This window comes from Canis lupus, chromosome 6, assembly GCF_003254725.2.
Source record: "Canis lupus dingo isolate Sandy chromosome 6, ASM325472v2, whole genome shotgun sequence".
NCBI lineage: Eukaryota > Metazoa > Chordata > Mammalia > Carnivora > Canidae > Canis > Canis lupus.
The window spans coordinates 40,629,287-40,647,732 of NC_064248.1; the positions used below are offsets into that span (position 1 = coordinate 40,629,287).

Sequence of the window (18,446 nt, forward strand, 5' to 3'; positions counted from 1 at the left end):
AAGAATGGAACAAATGTCAGTGAGGAGACTTTGGTCTGGGCATCTGGTCCCACAGTCTTGCCTGATCAGTTCTGGGCACTTGGAAATTTTGACCAGAAGGTTTTTATTTATTTTTATTTTTATTTTATTTTTTGTATATGTTTTTATTGGAGTTCGATTTGCCAACATATAGCATATCACCCAGTGCTCATCCCGTCAAGTGCCCCCCTCAGTGCCCGTCACCCAGTCACCCCAACCCCCCGCACACCTCCCCTTCCACCACCCCTTGTTCCTTTCCCAGAGTTAGGAGTCTCTCATGTTCCATCACCCTCACTGATATTTTCACTCATTTTCTCTCCTTTCCCCTTTAATCCCTTTCACTATTTTTTATATTCCCCAAATGAATGAGACCATATAGTTTTTATTTATTTTTTTAAAGATTTATTTATTTATTTTATGATAGACAGAGAGAGAGAGAGAGAGAGGCAGAGACACAGGAGGAGGGAGAAGCAGGCTCCATGCCGGGTGCCCGACGCGGGACTCGATCCCAGGACTCCAGGATCGCGCCCTGGGCCAAAGGCAGGCGCCAAACGGTTGAGCCACCCAGGGATCCTCCCATATAGTTTTTATTTTTATTTTTTTTTAAATTTTTATTTATTTATGATAGTCACACACACAGAGAGAGAGGCAGAGACACAGGCAGAGGGAGAAGCAGGCTCCATGCACCGGGAGCCCGATGTGGGATTCGATCCCGGGTCTCCAGGATCACGCCCCGGGCCAAAGGCAGGCGCCAAACCACTGCGCCACCCAGGGATCCCCCATATAGTTTTTAAACCCTGCCCCATGTTGCTGAGAATAGTGGTGACTGCCCCTGGCTACACGGTGGTGGCCCACATGGGCTAGCGCCCAGGGCCCAGAGAGTCCTTAGAGCCGCAGTGGCAGGCAGTGGTGCCAGTAAGGGTCTGTACTTCCCTGGTGAGTTTCCTGGGCAGAGCCTGACGCTCCCTCCAACCGGCTGAAGGTGCGCTATTTCCCTTGAATTCCGGCCAGCGTTTGTCTTGCTTGACGGCTCAGGCCACTTCAGGGATGTTGGATGCTCGCGCAGAGGTCCTGAAAAACTCTTAACAGCCTTTGGCAATAGATCACCCAGCCAGCGTCTGGAGGAAGGGCGCAGGTAGCTGCGAGAATTGTTTAGTGCACGAGGCATTGGTCACCGACACCTCCAATTCACGGAGTGTCACTTTACAGTTAGTCACCTCGTTACGGGGACAGGGATGGGGATTTCCTTGCTGGGCGCACCCCACCCTGTCGCCTTCTATCCCAAGCTGCCTTGCCCACAGGCCAGCTTCCTGCGGCCACTTCATCTCCATAAGCGGAGATTTCGGCGCCTCGGCCGAGCCCTCAGCTCAACGTTCCACCACCCTTGAAGACACTCCTTGAAGGGGTTGGGGAGAGGGCCCCCGCCACCCGCAGGATGGGGCCTGTAGAAGGGGCGGAGGGGAGGGAACGGAGCGCGGAGCCACAATGCGCTCTCCTGGCGGCCGCTAGGGGGCGGGGCGGACAGGGCCCGGGGGCGGGGCGGGGGCGGGGCGGACAGGGCCCAGGGGGGTGGGGCGGGGCGGACAGGGCCCGGGGGGCGGGGCGGGGGCGGGGCGGACAGGGCCCGGGGGCGGGGCGGGGCGGGGCGGACAGGGCCCGGGGGGCGGGGCGGGGGCGGGGCGGGGGCGGGGCGGACAGGGCCCGGGGGCGGGGCGGGGGCGGGGCGGACAGGGCCCGGGGGCGGGGCGGGGCGGGGCGGACAGGGCCCGGGGGCGGGGCGCTGGCTCCGCAGGGGAGGGCGCGGAGAGGTGTCTGGACTGTGCGGGCTCCGCGGTGGGGGCCTGTGCACCAGGGCTCCGGGGTCTGGGTGCGCTGCGCAGAAGTCGGGAGAGGGCGGCGGCGTCCGTGTGGCGCCCCGGGCCTGCGGCGCCAGCTCCCCAGGTCGGGTGCGGTCCGGGGCAGCCGTGTGCGCTGGGAGCGGGGGCGGCCTCGGGCTGCGGTTGGGGCGAGGGAAGGCGCGGCCGGCCGGGCTCTGGCCTGCGGACAGCGCCCGTCTAAGGATTGGCGGGAGGGGGCGTGGAGCCCAGGGCTGGGGAACCCCGAGGGCGCGGGGCGGTATGCGCCGAGCGCCGGGCTCTGTGATGCCAGGTCTGACCTACAATTCTGAATCCCTTCACGGAATCATCATCCAAACCCAGACATTGGAGAGTGAAAGGGACGTTGGAATTATTTCACTTTGGGAATATTGATTTTTGATTGCTTTGCTATACAAATAAACTTATTAAATACTTCCAATGAAACTTTTCAAAAATATATTTTCTAAAAAAATAATATACGTCTGCAGAGTAAATCGAAATTTAAAAATGTAATCATTTTTGTTATACATTGCAGACACTGTGGAAAATAGCATGGAGATTCCTCAAAAAATTAACACTAGAACTACCCTATGAACAGGTAATCATACTACTGGATATTTACTCCCCAAAATACAAAGACACTAATTCAAACGGATACATGCACCTCTGTGTTTATAGCAACATTATTTACAATAACCCCATTATGGAGGCACCTCAAACGTCCATCAATTGATGGAATAGATAAAGAAGATGTGATGTTTATATACAATAGAATATTATTTAGCTATAAAAAAGAGTGAAATCTTGCCATTTACAATGACGTAGATGGAGCTGGAGAGTATTATGCTAACTGAAATAAGTCAATCAGAGAAAACCAAATATATGATTTCACTCATATGTGGAATTTAAGAAACAAAACAAAAGAGCGAAGGAAAAGAGAGAGTGAAATAAAACAAGAAATAAACTCTTAACTATAGAAGACAAACTGAAGGTTTGTCTCACCAGAGGGGAGGTGAGTAGGGGAATGGGTGAAATAGGGGATGGGGATTAAAGAGTACACATATGATGAAAAGAAAAGAAAAGAAAATGATTTTAATAAAATGAACAATAATCTAACTAACTATTCTTGCTATATACTGATAAGTTTCAATCAGTTTCTCATCCATATTTCTAATTCAGTATCACTGACATTTTCTGAAGAATGGAGTTTTTCAATAGGGTTTTATTATTTTTAGTTTTTTTTCATAATATTTCCTGAAATCCTCAAAGTCGCTCTTCATAGTTAATTATTTTGAAAATGCTGATACCTTCTGTATGAGTTTACTAGGGCTGCCATAACAAAATGTTATAAACTGGGCAGCTTAAACAACAGAATTTTATTGTCTCAAAGTTCTGGAGGCTAGAAGTCCAAGATCAAGGTATCCGCTGGATTGGCTTCTTCTGAGGCCTCTCTCTTTGGCTTGTAGAGAGCCATCTTCTCCCTGTGTCTTCACATAGTCCCCTCTGTGTGTGTCTCAGTCCTAATATCCTCTTTCGTAAGGATACCAGTCATACTGGACTAGTCATGAGGGCCCACTCTAATGATTTTGTTTTACCAATTACCTCTTCACAGTTATCGGCCAGTTATTCTATGTATCTAAAAATATTTGAAAATTTCACTCTTTTTATTTTGTACAACAGAATGTTGCAGTTTGTTTTGGACACATCAATGAGTTATTTGTGGCCTACACTCAATCCCCAGGGCATTTCTACTTTGTATGTTGTTTTTCTTTTAATTTAGAAAAAAATATTGTTTTCACATAATGTACTCCATTAATATTGGACTTTATTATTATCATCAAAAGTTATTTTCAATGTTGAGCTTTTTCACTGAATTTACAATAGCACTTACAATAATGTCAGATGTTTCATGTTTGACAAAATGTGCCACCTGAGCCTTACTTTTAATTTATGAACTGGGTGAAAGAAATTCACCCATTTTTGCAGTTAACTTATCTGATTTTCTATCTGAAGCATCTGATCACTTTGATATCAATTTGATCTTACTTAAAAACTTGTGAATTAGTTCTGTAAATAGAGTTTCACTTTTATATGTGTACAAACACATACGGAACAAGAATAGAGAAAAAGGAAAAATTAATTTGGCACAGCTGTTACTAGATTCACCTAAATGTAAATTTATGCTTTACAGGGTGATATGAAAAACACCTTTGACAACTACCTTTACTAAGTCGTTCTCCTGAGGTAAAAATTCCCTTAAAATAATTAGTACTTTTGATGTAGATGCTGGTGCTTGTTCAGCAGATCTGTGTCTTTTGGTTTTCATGCAGTGTCAGACAGTTCCATGGCAGAGAGTAAATGCCAACTACTATCTTTATGCAAGTTATACATTCATCTGAACCTTCTTGGAAAATAGATATTGAATACTTAATTTTTCATTAAATAGGCATTTAAGTTTATTTTTCATATCTCATTACTGACAAAAGCATTTACTTGCAAAATAAAATATGTTTTCAAACAGTAAAATAAGTAAGTGGCTATAGATTTATGCCACACAAAAAGTGGCAAAGCCTGTAGCGAAAGCATTTGGACTATTCTACAAGCTCCATGGTAGGAATGCTTGGCTTCTGTTTCCTTATCATATTCCACATACCCCTAACCTAAAATTTCCCACATTTCCCACTGATCCCACTACTGGCGGCCTGAGGACTGTGCACTTCGCAGGCTATGTAAAGTTTCAGCCGTGGCACAAGGGGGGGTCACCAGCATCTTCCAACCAATCCTGGAGAACAGACTGATAGCTGAGCCTTGCCATGTCCACCCAAGCAAATGTCAGTCCATCAGTGATCATCCTGCCAGTGGTCACTGCAAGAGGCTATAATTTACACTTTGTCTGAAAGGGCCAGGAAAGGAAAAAATTGGTTATCACTAGTGAACATTTAGATGTAACCACGTGTTAAAAATAAGAACTCTTGTGTACAAAACACAGCAGAAAGTCAAAGTATAAAGTGGAAGTCTATAAAGCCCATTCCGATCATTTCATTCCAACCAGTGACAAAAACATTCTTATAAAATTGAAACACCAGCAAAATCAGTAAGTGAATGGGAGGCTGGAACCACAGTTAACAGGCAGGACCACCTTAAGCAGACCCAGATGACTACACATCCTGCTTCCCCTTACTATTCTTATGGCTTTGTCAAAAGAGCCTAATCCTCAGCACCCCCAACCCAGAACTAGTTAGTGTGGAAGCACGTCCTTGCTTGGGAGCTGCATTCTTCCTCAGCTTCTTCAGCTTGGAACCTGGCCTGAGGACGGACAGAGGCCACGCTGTTCTGAGGATGGTGAGAACAAGACTCCCACCCCCTTTCTTTTCTTTTTTTTTTTTTTATAAATTTATTTTTTATTGGTGTTCAATTTGCCCACATACAGAATAACCCCCCAGTGCTCATCCCATCAAGTGCCCCCCTCAGTGCCCGTCACCCAGTCACCCCCATCCCCCGCCCTCCTCCCCTTCCACCACCCCTAGTTCATTTCCCAGAGTTAGGAGTCTTCCATGTTCTGTCTCCCTTTCTGATATTTCCCTCTCATTTTCTCTCCTTTCCCCTTTATTCCCTTTCAGTATTTTATATATTCCCCAAATGAATGAGACCATATAATGTTTGTCCTTCTCCGATTGACTTACTTCACTCAGCATGATACCCTCCAGCTCCATCCACGTCGAGGCAAATGGTGGGTGTTCGTCATTTCTAATGGCTGAGGAATATTCCATTGTATACACAGACCACATCTTCTTTATCCATTCATCTTTTGATGGACAACAAAGCTCCTTCCACAGTTTGGCTATTGTGGACATGGCTGTTATAAACATCGGGGAGCCCCTTTCTTTTAATTTTCTTGATGCCTTCCCTGTGGGAACTGAAAGGAACGTTTGGGTGTGGTGTGGCAGTAAAGATGATAAGGAGGTTACTTTTTTATTAAGGGAACTAATTTTGGAATCAGAGCTGATAGTGTTTATTCTTACCCTCGAGGGTGTGGAAGTGGAATGCTCAGACTATCCTGACACCAGGCTCTGTCCTCAAACAACCAGTACAGCTTGTGTGGGGTTTGAGCCCTGGAGTTAGGAGATGTAAACCTGATGAGGGAAGAGTTCCTCAAGGAGGTAAGGAAGTAAATTAAGTGTTCTGAGTCCAGCCACTCTTCTAGGTCCTTTTGTAAGACCCTTTGGAAGCATATTTGTGGGAAGGAACAAGGACTTGATACCTGCCTTCCTTCCAGCCCCAATCTCTGCAGATCAGGAAGGTGGGCTTCTCCTTTACATGCAGGGCAGAAGCACGCATAATTATAAATCCAAAGAGACAGCCGGTATTCTAAGGGAAAACCTCCATCTAACTATCCTTCTATCCTATAGTCCCCAGTGGACCCAACAGGTGGATGGCTTAAGCTACAGCAAGAGCAGTTGGCTCAAAGATCAGGCCCATCTGACAAGCCTCCTCATGGGTGTGCCCATCCACATGGACATAGAAGGTGCACTCAGTGAGGGTGAGGGGGGTGGGAAGGAACTGGGATAGAGACTCTTGGACCTCCTGGCACAGAATCCACTCTCACTAGTGCTCCACCCCAGGAGCCGCAGTGATGATGGTGGCTGAGCTGGTACCCCAGCAGAGGTGAGCACTCTGCAACCTGAAGAGAATAAGAAAAGGGCCCCTGTGGGTTCTGCAATGGCTTCCTTTCCCAGCGTGACTGTTGTGTCCAACACTGGAGGTTCCTCTCAGCCAAGGGAAGGAACATCCTGCCCGAACCAGTCATTAAGTGCTCTGGGCCTGAATCTATGTTACTCAAATTCACAACCCAGCTCTGCCATGAGCCGTGTGACCATGAGCAAATCACTAACTTCTCTGTGCCTCTATTTCCTCCATTTAATGATAGGATAATCGTACTATCTCTTAGAATTATTATTATGATGATGAATCCAGGAGGATGGTGGGAGGAAGATGATCCAATCATGGGGAGGAGGGAATAGGAGAGTGGCTTTCTCACAGCGACTTTGGGGGGTTCGTGGACTTATTTGTTTACAAGGAAAGATTTTAGGACTGCCGAATCAGGGAGAATACATCTTGGATTCCAAGCATCCCTCTCTCCCTGCCCTCAGTTATTATCAACCACCTTCTGAGAAGGCTTGTCTGAGTTGGGACTTGCGTGGGTTGTAGTGTCATAAGAAATACAGCAGCATCTTTCTTATAGCAGGTGTCTGGGCAAAGAGATAGGGCTCAAGATGTGGAAGTACAGAGTGAAGGGCCCTGGGGTTGGTACATAATTACCACCCACACCCAAGCATGCAAAGATCAGGGGCGGAAGCCTAATGGCCTGAAAGATCTCTTGTCTCCTGTACATATTTGCTATAAGCAGGAGGTGAGCAAAGGAGAGGAAGAAACTCCAGTGTAGTGTAGATCACTACACTCTGGTCCTTGAGCTGGGTCAGGACCAGAGCAGAGCAGGGGAAGAGACCAAAAGGGAGTCTCCATGAGTTGGGGGGATGAGAAGGTGCAGGAATTTAGGGAAGAAAGGAAGCCAGCTGCAGTTGCACAGGAGCAGAGGGGCTCCTGCAACTGCCACATTCTGCAGCTAGGTCATTGGCTCACTTTGAAACCTTAGGGCCTCCCTGGTCTTGCCTCACCTTGCCTTACCTCTCTTAGGTGTTTCTGGGATTGTAATTCACCAAATGCACTGGGAGGCACTCTGTCTTTCCCAACTGAGCAGAAGAAGGAGTGCAGAGGGCTTTACCTTGAGGGCGAAGCTTTTAAGGTTGACATACACAATCCACTGGTTCCCCTTCTAGGCACAGGGCACCTCCTTGAAGAGGTGGGGGCAATGTTCCACAACTCGGTGGCTCCTTTCAGGAAAGAGCAGACCTGGGGCAGGTGCAGAAGGAACAGTTATCAATCAGATATGGCCTGCTCTGCTAGGGCCACTTTCCCCTCGTGCCTCCCTTTTTTTCCTCTGTACTCCACCAATCCTTGCTGGAAATAAAGAGTTCATGGTTCCATTTTCACCCTAGGTCCCCTGCTTTGCTTCCAGTCACTGGCACAAAGAACAATCTCATTTGACCTTTAAGTGATATTCTGAAAAGTTAAGCCATTTGCCTAAGATCACCTGACTACTAAGGTGGCAGAGCCAGGATTCAAACCAAATTTCTCTTTTCCGTGATATCTTCCAGCAAGCACTCAGGTCCTGAGAGCTTGACCTTACACCCTGCCCATTGGATTCCCAACTAGACTGAAGTGTCAATTAACCTATCTGATCAAGCATTCCTGGGTTCTGCACTCGCTAGTCTGTGGGCCAAAGAAAGCTTTTAACCTCTCTGTGGTTCAGTTTTCTTAACTTTAAAATGTTTTTCAAAACTTTAAAACTCCTGCTTCGTGGTGTTTGTTGTGAGGGTTACATAATTAATAAATGAAAAGCATCTAGCATCATGCTTGACACACAGTTGCCGTCCAGTAAATATGTGAAGCATTTAACTGACACAAGATCCGCTTTAGGTTGAACTGGCAGCTAGCCCTTATGTTGGTGTGAGGCTGTGCTGCACATGGCTGACTCCAAGGGGCAAATCCCTTGTGGATGACACTGGGACACATAGAATGTAGTTCCAAGGATCTGGTGAGAGGACGATCCAGGAAAAATGACAGCAACTGCCGGTCCTGGGAAGAGTGATGCTGAGAGCTCTGCTGCTCTGGGAGATAAATATGCTTATTATTCCCATCTTACTGATGGGAAAACTGGGGCACAGAGAAGGTAAATAACTTGCCCAAGGTTGCACAGCCAGTAAGTTAGCAACAAAGCCAAGATATGAAACCGGGCAGTCTGATTTTAGACTGTACTCTTGATTATTCTGCTTTTCTGATTCTTGAGAACACAATGCCCCGAGGAAACCACTAAACTAAAGTCAGAAAGTTGTCCCAGGTAATGTCTACCTTATCATAAGAAAATCTGAGAGCCAGGGCAGTGTTTAGGCAGCTTTGGGGACTAAGTTCCCCTACTCCAGCAGTGCTCCCCCCCCACCCCCCCGCCATTCTTTGGGACGTACATCTGGTGTTTTCTCAGCCATAAGGAAATATTCAAAGCCCCTCAGAAATAAATCCCCAAGTGAATGGCTCTCACTCCCCTTTGGAGTGCATAGCCATCTGCAGCCACTCCTCTGCAGAAAATTCTGGTGCTGCCACCCCTTAGATATATGACCTTACATTCCCTGAGCCCCACTTAGCTCATCTGCATATCAGGCCTGTAGGACCTCCTGCATAAGCTGTGAGGATTAAATAGGCTCATGAAAGTGTAGTTCAAAGTTTAGGTTAAAAATTATTCTTCTAGAAGGAAAAGATTAGAAGAGAGGTAGGAGAATCAGGGGAAATTTATGGTGAAATGAAGGTGTCTGGACCCAGAAACAGCCTTACACCCTGACAGCCTTAGTCCTTCATTTGGGGACCATGCTTTAGAGAAAGAACTGCCAACTTTTCTATAAAGGACCATCTGGTATATTGTAGGTTTTGCAGGCCATACTGTGTCTGTTGTAACTTCCCAACCCTGCCACTGTGGAGAGAAAGCAGCCATAGTCAATATATCAACAAATTGGGCATAGCTGTGTTCCCAAAAAATATAATTACAAAAACAGGCAGTGGGCTGGATTTGATCTATGGGCTGTAGTTGGCTGCCCTCTGCTTTTGGTGATTCTTCTCTGTCTTCCTCCAGCTGCACCTCTCACCATGAGACACGATTCCAGTGCTAAGAGCATGACCACCTGGAACTCACATCTCTCCTCTTGTAAACTATGACCTAGATACCCAGGATTCCTGCCCGAATAGCCTGGTGCCCACTGTCAGGGCTGCATAGGCCTTTTCCTTGGTACTGTCATCCTGAGTGTGGTCCCCAAAGCTGATGTACACATGCCTGGCCCAGAGGATCTTGTGGTGTGTGTGTGTGTGTGTGTGTGTGTGTGTGTGTGTGTGTGTCTGTGTGTCTGTGTGTGTGTGTGTTGGGGGATGGGGGTAGGGTAGACTTGAAGCTTGGATGCAAAGACTGAGTTGCCCACAAGTATGCGTGTAAAGCCCCTGCTTTGTGAGAAGCTGAAAAGGAGAAGTGGGGGGTTGCCCGTGAGCTAAGTGCCAAACACATGCTGGTGTAGAATTCCCAGGAATCTGACAATGCTAAATCCAAACCTGATCTTCTAGGCTGTTGTGAAATCCTATTTGTTAATATAGGCTGTAAATCCTATTTTAACAGTTAGCTCTTTTAAATACTTAAACATACGATATACAGACCTTTGCTTGCACCCTAGCTCAGGGCCTCACAAACAGTAGGAACAGGACAGCCTTACACCGCAGGGTCAAGATTGCACAAATGAGGCCACACTTGCTGGAACAATGGAACAAAATAATGTGTGTGTGTGTGTGTGTGTGTGTGTGTCTGTGTAACAAGTCAGCAGCTGCAGGAGAACAAAGCCAAGTTCAAGGTCTGAGAGGAAGTCAAGGGAAGGCCTGGAGGGGGCGATCTGGAGGGTTCATATAGCCTCCAAGAATCCTACACAAGAATTCCTGGATAGGAAGCACACAGTAAGGTCACATTGCCTATTCTGAAATAAGTCAAGCTTGGAAACAAAGAAAAAAAAAATATTTCAAAGCCCAAGTTAGTAACCTGAGGCCTGAACCAAGTCACTTAAAGTGTTGATGCTGAGACCTGGAAGGCGGCTGCCCAGCCATCTACTCCAGGAGATTCAAACTGCTCTGGGCTCCACTCCAGGAGAGCATGGCCAGTCCTCTCCAGAGGTCTGTCTGCAAGGGGGCCCCAACCCTCTGCTTCCACTCTGACCATCTTGTCCTGGCTGGTGAGTCAGCAACAGCTCCCACCTACCAAAGAGGCCATAGGATACCTATGACCCAGGGATGAAGGGGCCACCAAACCACCTGCCTCTAGAACAATAGGTAGGCTTGGGCAGGAGCATAGCAACAATGACTATAGGAACTCCTGAATATATGGACTAAAATAAGATCAACTGTTGGAGTGGGGGGAGGGAGCATTACTCATGATTGAGATTGTATTTCTCATCAGCCCAGGGAGTTAAGGGCGCAGGATCAGATTTATTCTCATTTAGAAAATTAAAACTGATGCTTTTGTAATGAAGGATTATGGTAGAGTCAGTGTTTCCCTACTACACATATGAGAAAAAGCCCTTAATTCAGACTATGCACAGAAAATGGTAATCAAAATTATCACAGTTATTATTTTAAAAGCCTATGGAAAACCCACCAATAGAACAGAACCAGCGTAATCAGTAAGAAAACAAGGCAGATGGTTGCAAAGGAATGTCAGAACAGAGCAGCCGTAGTATATGAAGATGGCCCTCCCCCAGGCTCCTGTGTCCCGTTCTGCCCAGCTCTCTGCCTGCTGCCAGCCCGGCTGGGATCCTGTTACCTTCAAGGTCATGACAATTGTTTATAGACCTTAAACAAGTCTCATTCCAGGTCCAAGCTGTGGATTCTGATCTACTGTTACACTGCCTATCTGAACTCAAAGCCTAAGCTGAGGACATTCCTTCTCAGACTTGTGCTCTTTCCCAAACAGGCAGTAGTATGTTCTAAACTCAAAGCTCCACCATGGAAGAGGAAGAGAACATGGCTGAAGGGGTTAAAGTTTGGAAAGGGAGTAAGACTTTTAATCACTCAGTATCCAGCAAGTACAACAAACTTTATGGGAGAGCTACATTTTGCAACGAACTCCTAGGAGCTTATAAGGGATGCATCTGATCTGCGTCAGGAATTTGACTCCACTTAGGGAGGCAAATATGTAAATACAACTAAATATAATACTATATAAAATGAGGATATGCTAAATAGAGTACCAATCTTTAAAATGTGTAAAAGATAACCAGTTCAAAATATGTGAATAGGTGGGGCACCTGGGTGGCTTAGTCGGTTAAGTGTCTGACTCTTTATTTCAGTTCATGATTTCAGGGTTGTGAGATTGAGCCCTGCATCAGGCTCCACAGTGAGCATAGAGCCTGCTTAAGATTCTCTCCCTCTCTCTCCACCCCTCCTCTCTCCCCTTCACCCCAGCTTGCATGTATGTGTGTTCTCTCTCTCAAAAAAAAATTATATATTTGCATATATATATAAATGGAGTATTTATGCCAGCTACTTTATAAATATAAATATGATTTGGTTCCAGCTTTCTAATATCTCATATTCTTAGTGCAAGACACAAATACATAAACAAATTGTTTCTTTTTTCCTCAAACTGGAAATTTGAAAAAAAATTACAAGTATAGCAAATGTGCATTGCAACCAAACCCTAAAGAATATGAAAGTATATAAGGAAGAAAATGAAAGTAACTACTCATTCTCCCCCCCAAAACCCCAGTATTAATGTTTAGTATTTATCATTCCTAACTTTATTCTTTCTCTCTGCCTCTGTCTCCATCTCCGTCCACACACATTCAACAATTTAAGATCAAGCATTCTCACATGTCATCAATTTAGATATGTCAATGTTATGCTCTTTTAATGGCTACAATCTCCCACTGATGTTGTTTCTAAATTTCACAGTAATAGACAATACTGCAATGAGTTTGTATAAAAGAACACACACTTACTATTTCTATACCACTCTTCAAAATGTGCTTCAGTTTATATTCGTTCCACCAGTGTATGAAGTATACCCATTACTCCCATTCTAACAAATAATGGGTATTATCACTTCTATATCTTTTATATTAAACAATGACACCTTCTTATATTAAAATTAAAGGTTTAGAAATTAGTTTTTCATACATTTATTGGCCAATATTATTGCTACTCTGAGTTTTCTGTCCATTCCTATCAGATTGTCCATTTTTTGGTATTGCCTTTTAGGAGTTCTCTCTGTATTACATAAGTTGATCTTTTCTCTCATATTTATTTCCATTTTCCCCCATATTCTTCCATCATAGTTTGTTTATATTGTGTTTGTGCGATTATAAAAATGTTTTCATGGAGTCCAATCTGTCAATCTTCATTTATGGCTTCTGACAGAACCTTGGAAGGAGGACATAGTGGGGAACCTGTGTAAGATCCAGGAGGAAGGAGCAGAGGATTGTGTCTAAGCAGCACAGCAGTACAAATGAGATGCAGACTGGTGAATGGAACGAAGGGGTGTGCTCAGGCAGGAATCAGGTTGGCTTCCTCTGGAAACTGAGCTTTGATGAGGGAAATAAGTCAGTCAGAGAGAGGCACCTAGGTGGCTCAGTGGTTCAGCATCTGCCTTTTCCTCAGGGCGTGATCCTGGGGTCCTGGGATCGAGTCTCACATCGGGCTTCCTAAGAAGCCTATGTCCCTGCCTCTCTCTGTGTGTCTTTCATGAATAAATAAATAAAATCTTTTTTAAAAAGTCAGAGAAAAGGGATCCCTGGGTGGTTCAGCGGTTTGGCATCTGCCTTCCGCCCAGGGTATGATCCTGGAGTCCTGGGATCGGGTCCCACATTGGGCTTCCTGCATGAAGCCTGCATCTCCCTCTGTCTGTGTCTCTGCCTCTCTCTGTGTGTCTCTCATGAATAAATAGGTAAAATCTTAAAAAAAAAAAGTCAGAGAAAGAAAAATCCCCTATGATTTCACTCATATATCAAATTTAAGAAATAAAACAAAAGAGCAAAGGAGGGATGAGAGAGGCAAACCAAGAAACAGACTCTTAACTCTAGAGAATGAACTGATGGTTACCAGAGGGGACGTGGGGGAAATAGGGGAAATAGGTGATGGGGATGAAGGAAGACACTTGTGATAAGCACTGGGTGTCATATGGAAGTGTTGAACCACTATATTGTACACCTGAAATTAATCTTACACTGTATGTTAACTAACTGGAATTTAAATTAAAAGTTTAAAAAAAGTAGGGGGGGGCAGTGAACTTTGAGATAGAATTAGAAAGAGGGTCTGGGCATGACCAGGGTGCAGAAGAAAAGTTAGAAACATACTCAGCATTCACCCATCAGTGAAGTGTTGGGGATGGATATGGTCTTCCTGGGCAGACGGCGCAGCAAGAGCCTTTGGGGGCCTCACAGCAACTGAGAATTGCCAGATGTGAGGACATCCACTTTTGGTTAGTAAGGTCAGATTTATTTTTTTAGAGATTTTATTTATTCATGAAGCCAGACAGAGAGAGAGAGAGAGAAGCAGAGGGAGAAGCAGGCTCCAGGTGGGGAACCTGATGCATGACTGGATCCCAGAACCCCGGGATCACACCCTGAGCCAGAGACAGATGCTCAACCATTGGGCCACCGGGGGGGGGGGGGGGGGGCTACACGGTCAGGTCAGACTTAGATGCCAGTCCTGGGTCACCTTGGCTTACAAGGGACTAAGAAGGCTAAACCTAGCTCTGTTTGAAACCCCAGAGAAAATCAGAATCCCTAAAAGTGGAGTAAACCATATTATTAATCCAAGGTTTGGTCAAAAAACATATGCTTTAGTGATTGGCTTGAGGAGGAAATTCAGAAGCCTGCTCTGCCAAAGAAGGGAATAAAAATGGAAGATGGCGTTTTATTAATCATCGAAGCAACGGAGGCAGTGCCGCTGTCCCGACGGAGACCTGAGCGACCCCCACGCCCCTGAACCACCCGCTGCCTGGACGGGAGCCCCAGCCCTCTGGAGGTGGCTGGCAGGCGGCTCAACACTGGGGAGGCGCCCGGGGAGGTAGTCTCCTCCAGCCTCTCAAGTCTTTTCTTGGGATAAGGATTGTCTCTGAAAAGTTGGGAGGATAAATAGGGAGAGAGGAATGAGTCCATAACCTGGCTTATTGTGAAAATAGGTATGGACCCCCAAAAAAGAAGGAAGCAGAGGGAGAACCCCAGGGAAAGTCCAAGGAGAAAATGCATAAAAAATGAGGAAGAAGCACTCTGTTTTAAATATGGCAAGATAGGTTTTCCTTGCTTGCCCCAACATGCATGCATTCCTAAGGCTTGGCACCTCCCCACCTTGCTTTCTGGGACCTGGTTCAGGCCTAAACTTGGTGTAACAATAAGGGGCATTTTGTTTATGTGCCTCTAGGCAGAGGAAGGCATGGGCTTTTTCAGCATATGTCAGCCTTGGGAACACACAGGAGGCATCGTAAGAAAGGCCTGTCTACAAGACAGAGCCCTGGGAGGGAAGAGAGGAGAGAGCAGGTTTTGAGAGAGGGGCTTGCTTCTTGGTGAGAAGAGTGCACCTGTGAGGCACTCAGCCTAACTGAAAACTCCCAGCCCCAAAAGAACTAGGGAGGGGCCACCTGGGCGGCTCAGTGGTTGAGTGTCTGCCTTTGGCTCAGGTCATGATCCCGGGGTCCTGGGATCGAGTCCCGCATTGGGCTCCCTGCGGAGAGCCTGCTTCTCTCTCTGCCTTGTCTCTGCCTCTCTCGGTGTATCTCTCATGAATAAAAATAAAATCTAAAAAGAAAAAAAAAAAGAACTAAGAAGGAACCAACCAAAGGAGATGCCCAAAGACCCACCTTGTCTGAGAGAACCCCTCTGTGTGAGAAGTCACTGTCCAACCTGAACTAAAAATCTCTTGTACGTCCCTTGGACTTCGTGTGTAGTTGAATAATACGCTCTAAGCCTTCTCCCTTCCTGTGGAATGCAAGGTCAAGATTGCTTCTTGCTCCCACCATATGGCCAGGATGTGTGCTTCAGAAAGCATAGGATCTCAGTAAGTCATTGTTAAATAAACAAGCATATGAATGACAGAAGAGATGATTCATCTGTGTACTTCCAGCCGGCCCCTGTACCCAGTAGGGCCATCATTGGTGGTTCAGTGTAGATAAATGGATGAATGAATGAATGACCTCTTGGGAGCCCAGATTTGGTGGTTGCTAGACTGGTGGTAAGCTCAAAGATGTTGCATAAAGCCTTGCCTGGGTTGAACCACCTGTGAGAACTTTGCTCAGATACAGGATGTGGGCTGAGAGCTTCGCATGTTGCTACTTTCGAGGGTGGGTGTTGGGCACTGAAAGTGCCTCTGCTTTGCTAGTGGGGCCAGTGCATGGGCTGCTACACTTGCAGAATTGAGAATTGGGGGAGGAAGGAGGAAAGGGAGCCAGCAACAGGTGAGAAGGAAACCATTATCAGGGGCTCATGCTGTAGAAGAGGGGGGCCAGGACCCTGGAGGGAACCTGAGATAGTCACTCATCAAAACAAATGAACATAAGGGAAGGAAAATAAAGAGGGAATCAAACCATCAGAGACTCTTAATGACAGACAGCGAACTGAGGGTTGATGGAAGGTGAGTGGGAGATGAGCTAGATGGGCAATGGGTATTAAGGAGGGTACTTGTGATGAGCACTGGGTGTTATATGTAAGTGATGAATCACTAAATTCTATACCTGAAACCAACAACTAACCATATATGTTAACTAACTAGAATCTCAACAAAAACTTGAAAAAGGAAACAAACATGAGATACTCTGTCTTCTACACAGCCTGAACACATACTTGCTTTTGGTGGTTGCTGTGCAGGAAGGACCTGGGGACCAGTGCTCTGAGTCACTCTGCTCTTCATAACTTTTAAATCCACTTGAGCTATAACCATATTCCAAAGAGCTGTTGCCACCTTCACCTCCCTTCTCAGCATCATTATAAATCATGTCATGTGAAGGTAAAAATGGCAAAATGAAATTTTAAAAAAATCATTAAAAAAAAGAAATGTTTGTGCCCACTTCCTGTTACAACTGAGTAACCTCATGCCATAACTAGAAATCTAGATTAAATATACGAAACCATGTTTTCAGATGTTAGGCAACACATTTTGCAGGATTGTGAGCTCTGAGTGAAGGAAAACAGATGAGGTGATCCCCACTGCGACCCCAGATTTCTGCTTTGGGATAATTTCAGACTGCAACACAAGGGAGGGGAAACTGAAGAGTCTGGAAGTCTCACTGAGCTGTTGGAGCTGTATGAAATTGTGCTATGGAATACCAGAGCTGACAGAGCAATCCAAGAAAAGAGCTTCAGAAACCTGTGTGGTCCTCCCTTGGATCTTCTGCTGAATGCAAAGCTGTATGTACACAGGGTGTAGCTCCAGAACAATAGACAACAATGATAAAAACAAACAAACCAACTCGCCATCAGACAGCTGAAAACTGAACAAACACCAGGGCAGGATGCCTGGGTGGCTCGTGGGTTAAGTGTCTGCCTTCAGCTCAGGTTGTGATCCCAGGGTCCTGGGATCAAGCACCAAATCGGGCTCCCTGCTCCATGGGGAGCCTGCTTCTCCAGATGCCTGCTGTTCCTCCTGCTTGTGTGCTCACGCGCTCTCTCTCTTTCTCTCTCTCTTTCTTTCTTTTTTCCTATCTTTCTTTCTCTTCCTTCCTTCCTTCCTTCCTTCCTTCCTTCCTTCCTCCCTCCCTCCCTCCCTCTCTTTCTTCCTCTCTCTCTCTCTCTCTGTCAGACTGGCCAGAGTGGAAAATGTTGGTTAAGCAGCGAGGAAATTAAACTGATATCTCAGAAAGCTCAATGCTTGTAAAGGACACACTGGCCCTTGAAGACAACTCCAGCCCTTCCCTGACAAAGCTGAAACATGAGCTGCAAAATGCTCCAGTCAATCTGTAAGTAAATGAACTGCCTGCCCACATACTCTAAACATGCGTCGACACAATAGTTAGAGCATCCGACATCCAATGATAATTATTATATATGCTAACAAAACAGGAAATGTGACTCAGAATCAGGGGAAAAACTTCTGTCTAGAAACAGGCCTAGAAGTGACAGAGATTAACACACAAGGGCCTCGCAGCCGCTTTCATGAGTATGTTCAAGGATGTAAGGGAATCGTGAGTACAATTGAAGAGAAAAACCAAGAAAAAAAGGGAAGCTCAAGAGCTGAAAAATGAAATACTCAAAATGAAAAATTCACTGGATGAGCATAGAAGTAGATGAGATTCTGGAGAAGAAAATAGCAAAGCAGAGTAATAGAAACCAAACAAAATGACAAAAAAATAGGAGCTAAATCGTGCAGGTGTCCTGTAGGTCCTTTAAGGATTTTGGCCTCTACTCGGGGTAACCTGACAACACCGGAGAGTTTTGATGGTAGAAGTAATCCCATCTGATTTACCTTTGAGTGTAACCACCCTGGCTTCTGTGGAGAACAGACAGCAGAGTGCCAGCAATATTCTGAGTGAGAAATGATGGTGGCTTAATCTAGGTTAATAGTAGGGCAAGAGAAATGGTTGAAATCTGGGATGTATTTTTTAGTTTTTTTTTTTTGTTTTTTTTTTTAAGTAAGCTCTACACTCAATGTGGAGCTTGAACTCATGACCCCAAGATCAAGCATTGCATGCTCTACCCACTGAGCCAGCCAGGCACCTCCTTGGATGTATTTGGTGGTAGAGCAGACAGGATTTTTTCATGTCCTGGATTTACAATGAAGAGTGATGTCAAGTCGTATACACTGAGCCACTGACTATTTCTTAAGAGCAAAAACTATGTATCAGTTAGGACTGCATTTAAGTGTGCATAACAAAAGGCCCAATGACATAAACAAATGGAGGCCTATTCATTTCACATTACTGGTTAGTCCCAGGTTGGTCCACTA

General features: G+C 45.6%; 1 long non-coding RNA gene across 5 annotated transcripts in view; it reads right to left on the reverse strand.

The window, feature by feature from the left end:
- Positions 1 to 2,002: 2,002 nt before the first annotated feature.
- Positions 2,003 to 18,446, reverse strand: part of LOC125755196 (uncharacterized) — a 28,514-nt gene continuing 12,070 nt past the window's right edge. For 2 of the 5 annotated variants that reach the window (XR_007411045.1, XR_007411046.1), the window contains 3 exons: positions 7,657 to 7,784; positions 5,558 to 5,790; positions 2,004 to 4,767 (listed from right to left, as the gene is read on the reverse strand). This is a non-coding gene — a long non-coding RNA (uncharacterized LOC125755196). Of the gene's footprint in view, positions 4,768 to 5,557; positions 5,791 to 7,559; positions 7,785 to 18,446 lie in introns of all 5 variants that reach the window. The other 3 variants (XR_007411047.1, XR_007411044.1, XR_007411043.1) reach the window with 3 other exon arrangements.